General features: G+C 31.0%; 1 long non-coding RNA gene across 1 annotated transcript in view; it reads left to right on the forward strand.

Moving 5' to 3' along the window:
• Nucleotides 1-5679: 5679 nt before the first annotated feature.
• Nucleotides 5680-5943, forward strand: part of LOC111717948 (uncharacterized) — a 2048-nt gene continuing 1784 nt past the window's right edge. Inside the window, exon 1 of the long non-coding RNA XR_002768958.1 lies at nucleotides 5680-5741. This is a non-coding gene — a long non-coding RNA (uncharacterized LOC111717948). The remainder of the gene's footprint in view (nucleotides 5742-5943) is intronic.

The raw sequence follows: 5943 nt of genomic DNA on the forward strand, positions 1-5943 counted from the left end.
CTATCTATCTATCTATCTATCTATCTATCTATCTATCTATCCATGTAGCAAATACAGAGGCCCCATAGTAAATTATGTTGTATATATTGTCCATATAGGTAAATGTGGCCATTAGTAAATATGTAAATCATGTATTGCGATTAACCCAATCAATATATGTAGATAAAAATAACTCCGTCATACCCATATTGTGATTGCTTAAATACGTTATATTAACATAGGAGCTTAGATTGCGGCCATTGGTTTGGTGTTGTTAAAGTATGAGCTAGTGTCCGTTTGTTATTGATAGCTAATGAGATTGTGCCCATTGGTTTGGCGTTAATAGAATTTGAGCTAGTGTCCGTTTGACATCGATAGCTAACGAGATCGCGCCCATTGGTTTGGCGTTGATAAATAGTGTCCGTGTGTTGACATTGAGTCAAGAAAATCGGAGTTGTTCCTGTGTAGATACATACGGGTCTTAGAGCCGTTTATGGAGTAGGGCATTTACTACATCCATATATTTATCTACTTATCTATCTATCTATTTATCTAAATATCTATCCAAATAGATTATCAAGTACAATTGAACCAATTACACACGACGTCACAAGTGTCAAATATAACCAGGAAAACGATATTTTCTCACATTAGTTTACATGTTTTCCAAGATTAAATAAACAAGTGTAAAAACAGAAATAAAGAACACATAAAATTATAATTATATAACTGTAAGATAAGCACTTGTATCTAAAATTTTCACTTTTTAAAAATAATTTTGTCGGACACAAAAACTGAGTTGACACTTGTGACGTCAGAATACAACTGTACAGAGAGTGTACAAATTCTACGTGGCCATCAATTGTACTAGAATCTATTTATATCTATTTATATCTATTTACCTATTTATCTATATTTCTATCAACCTGCCTGTCTGTCTTTCTGCAATGAAGTCCATATACCTATATATCTATCTAAATATAAATTTATAAACTAGGCTTTTTCTTCAACATTTAATTGTTTTTCTTCCTGTGAAATCTTCTCTTAGTACAATATAAAACAATAAAAAAAGTTTCGCGGATTTGATAATATTTTTTCGTGGATTTTCAACATTTTACGAAAATCAAAAAGTTTTTGAGACAATGTTTTGTAATTCTTTGAAAACAATTGAGCCTGATCGGTTCAACCGTTTTGCCGTTTATCGGTTACAAACAAACATACAATTAAATTATATATATTTAAAATATTACGTAGATATTTAATGCTAACAATCCCTCTTTTACATTTTTATTTTTAAATCTGACTTCGGACTTGCTCAGGGGTTTCCTGTCGTTGTAACTTTAAAAACCTACATTTAAAGAGGTAACCACGTCCACAACGGTAACCTTAAAACCTTAAAATTATCAATAAAACGAACAGTTTAAAAAGTGTTTAATTCTGATAATACTTACATTGTTTTCTTGCACTAGTCAAATTGTAAAGAAAGAACAATTGAAAATAATCAGTTTTCCAAATTATAAGCATAGGGATATCTAATTCATACTTATTCAGACAAGGCTTTAAATTTTAAATCGGGTATATCTCTCTATAGAAGCGTCCATACAAATTCAGAAAGTTGCAACATTCAACTCGGATCGTAAAAAAATCAATTTAATTCCAAACAAATCATTCAGATTACAAGCATTATCAAAAATCACCAATAATTTTTCGACGCATTCGTATAAAGTTGCTATTTATAGATCTGATAGTTACTTTTGAAAGCATTTATTCCTGTTTCGAGGATTTTAGATAATGAAGACGACATTTTCATATATTCCAGGAATGTTCGAAAATCCAGCGAAAGCGAAATATTATTTTTTTTAAAACGAAAAATATTATGAAATATCAAAGAATGATAAATAAATAATCGATGACTATTGTTTGTAATATCTGAATGATTTGTTTGGAATTAAATTGATATTATTACGATCCGAGTTGAATTTTTCTCTTAATAGACGTAACAGATAGAAGTAAGATTAGTAGCCATCAAAAGCGCTTATTTTTCGTCTTAAGCCTATACCCACTTTTATTTTCGCGAACACTCCCTTTTAGACGTAATTTCAAGTGACCCCAACGGGTGCTGAACCCTCCCCCCACCCAGCAAGAAAAAATATTTAAAATACATCCTAGTTTTTTAAAGTAAAAAAAAAAATCATTATCAATTGTAGGATCTGAAGAAGACGACATATGAAGGAACTTTGTAGAATTCAACTCTTTAAAAATCCAAAAAACGACAATATCTTCCTTATTGTAACTCAGATACAGGTTTACAGGGTTCAGCTGTGAATAAGACACGTTCTCTGTATGTAGATGAATTAACACGTATATATTTAGGGATATATTGGTGCTTTATACTTAAACTAGATTGGGAACCCAGCTTTGCCAAAGTTACAAAAAGTTACTCCCGCCGTTTACCCGCACTTGAACGATTTTACGGGGAAACTAAATTTGTGATGTTAAAGTCGACCAACTTAACTAAGAATCTCAAAACCAAGCTAAGAACATTTCAGTGGGTCTTCCGAGTTCCCCAATCAAAATTTGAGGCAAATCGGTCCAGGGGTTACCGAGTTATGATCGGACAAACAAAAATAAAAAGAGAAACAGACAGACAAACAGAGAATACAACTTTATATTCATAGATACTCAATTTAATAGTGTATACGTGGCTAAGTGTTGAAGTCTCAAACCAAAAGTTTTATTAAACCTCTGTTTGCTGCCGACACTATGTTTCATGTTCTGGAACAATTTACTGGGCAACTAACTATATATATGTATCTATCTATCTAGGTATCCCCCAACCCCATCCATCTATCTATCTATATATATCCATATCTATCTATCTATCTTTATCTCCGCAATAAACTCTCCAAAATGAACGCGTTAAAGTCACCGCTGCAGTAGCTCCCCGGCTTCTGAACAATGTATACAACTAGAGCATTTAGGCAAAATTACAAGTCGACCAATTGAATTTTGATACAATTATTCAAGTTTTTTTTTGCACTGTACCATCAGCTAGATAACAATTAATATTTTTTTTACAAAAAAAAAGTTTTAGAATAAGAAAAAAATTTAAAGTGACTAGAAAACTAAAGTACAAATCTTTATTATAATTATTACCAACATTCAATAGCTAGATTTTGGTGAAAAAGATAAAAAAAATATCAATAAAAAATCGATTAATTTCCAAATTTAATATTATCAATAAGTTTCTTTTGTTAAATTAAATACTTTACACATACAATTTAGAAAATTTGTGAAAAATTTGTTTGCCCATGGAATTGTTTTGTTCAAAAAGTCAATTAACACCATAAAAATACATCAAAAAGACTACATTTTTGGGTGTTACTGACCTTATAGAGTCTAAAAATTATTCCTTTGCTCGAAATTAAACTAACTTTAACTTTTTAACTTTATAAATTTATAAATTTATCACTTAACTCCATCAAAGCTAACTAAATCAATTATCACAGCATCATAAAAAATTATATTTTCACTAATAAACGAAATTTCTTCCGAAATTTTTAGCTGGAATTTACTCCATCTACATATTCACCAACTCTTTTAAGCTACAATTTTCTGGGATTAGCTTGCGCACAAACATTTCAATGATTTTCTCAGTAGTGAGCCATAAGTGCAAGATCGTTAAGTCTGCTCTCCGTCATAGTACATCTGGTGTAATGAAGTATTCTCTTAAGAAGGCTAAAACTTCTCTTTCCTTCATTCGATGTTATTGTCATCATTGCATAAAGGGGAACTTGAAATTACGCTTAATATCTTTTTATGGAAATAAAGGAATTGAGCCTTGCCACAAACTCTGATTTTCTAATCACTATATCTTTGGAACCAAATGTTGTAGACCTTAGATATTCAAAACTATGAATTCTGTTAGATCAAATATTCTGAATTTAAAACATCAAAGGTTTACAACATCAGGTTCCAAAGTTTTGAATATTTGAGTTCGTGGCAATGACTCAATTCCTTTATTAATTGACTGTAAGAAAAATTAGAAAAATAGAAAATAGAATACCTTTATTACATCTTCCATCATGTTATAAGCATCTGATATGTCGAGAACTCGTTTTTGCAAAAGTTTTAGTTTAAAGTATCTTAAAGTTTTGTTTTAACAGTGAATTTAGACAAATCCTTAGATAAGGCTTTTGCACTGTACTTGAGGGGTTTACTAATGTAGATGTGTTTTCTTATTCCAAAGTACAAACTCAAAATTCATTTGAATAATGACCAAAAAACTCTAAACTAATTTCGCGTTTTATTAAGCACTACACTTAAAAAAACAGCAACCATTTATTTTTTAAATGGATGCATAAGCGTATTTTCAAGTAACCCTTCGTGCAAACCTTAATCTGATAACAAATGCGGAAGATAACGTCGTTTTTCTAAATCGAAAGTGTTTAATTTGGACAATTTCTGCATTTTTTATATGAGCAAGAAATGCGCCAGTCATTATTGCAGAGAAACCACAATCTAACATAAACAGTTTTAATAAATACAAACATAGATATCTAATTCATACTTGATCACTTGCAGTCCCTTTAATAGACTTCTTTAGAGCTGGGCACATTTGCACTTTGTTAACTTTCTTGAAATTAACGTAACGCCCATCAAAAAAAAAAATTTATTTCCGCAAATATAAACGGAATTTTCCCTTTATTTTCAAAAACTTTTCCCCAGCCGCCCTAGGCTCGAAGATAAGCCTTAGCGGAATATAAAAATCCTTGAAATGCGGGGATTCACATTTTCTTTAAACCTATATGGAATCTTCATCGCACGGGGGCTTCTAACAGAGTACGTTCTAACAGACAAAGTTCGGTGTGAAAATACTTTCATTTTAATTCAAACAAACTAGACAAAGTAAAAAACTTTTACACTTTTAAAAATACCCATTTCAATAACAGAAATTAATATAATATCCAATTAAGAAAAATATAAACATATAATTTCTATAAAAAAAATAAGAATTTTTTTTCTTTTTATGCAAATTTTTTTGTCTTGAACTTGAGTTTTTTTCTGACAACTTTACTTTTAATGTTAGTAGCAACCCTAACAATTTTTTCGTAACATTGAATTACTTCAGCATTTGAAATTACCAAATTTGCTCTGAATTTTCAACAGCAGTTCGTAATTTTTAGCAACATGTCACAAAGAAAAAAAAAATTCAGTTCTTGTCCCCATCTCTATATTTTTAAACCCATGTTGGTGTAAACCATTTCATTTCAGCATCAATAGTGTGAGATATGATTAGTCAACTGCATTGGTTGCAAACATATTTAAAAATAAAACAAGGACTCTGTGCCTTTTAAAATCTTTCGCAATGTTTCTAATTCAACGACTACTTTTGTTCCTCTTTATACTCCATGATTTGGTTCTAACCACCTCGATAGAGAAGACTGTAGACGGTAAATTATTTAAATAAAAATCACAATATTGTGACTTATACCGAAATTTCAAGTGAATTTCAAAATGAAAATGCCAGATTTACATACGGCACTTTGAAACCTTTATCTGATAAATACCAGATACTTTTTTAAATGTGCCGTTATAATCGGGCATTGCCATTTTTGCATTGAAGGTCGCTTTAAATCACGCTTACAGTCCTTTTAATTCTTAGAAAATTGTTTTTTTCCAACTTGTTTTTTCTCTTCCAGTTTTCTTCTCCTTCAAGTCTTTGCAGCTCATGTTAACTCAGAAACATGTGGACAGGACAGGTAAATGAGAAACATGTGGGCAGGACAAATAAATCAGAAACATGTGGACAGGACAGGTAAATCAGAAACATGTGGACAGGACAAATAAATCAGAAACATGCGGACAGGAAAGGTAAATCAGAAACATGTGGACAGGACAGGTAAATCAGAAACATGCGGACAGGACAGGTAAATCAGAAACATGTGGACAGGACAGGTAAAT

The sequence above is a fragment of the Eurytemora carolleeae genome, unplaced genomic scaffold (genome assembly GCF_000591075.1).
Source record: "Eurytemora carolleeae unplaced genomic scaffold, Eaff_2.0 scaffold937, whole genome shotgun sequence".
Taxonomy (NCBI): Eukaryota; Metazoa; Arthropoda; class Copepoda; order Calanoida; family Temoridae; genus Eurytemora; species Eurytemora carolleeae.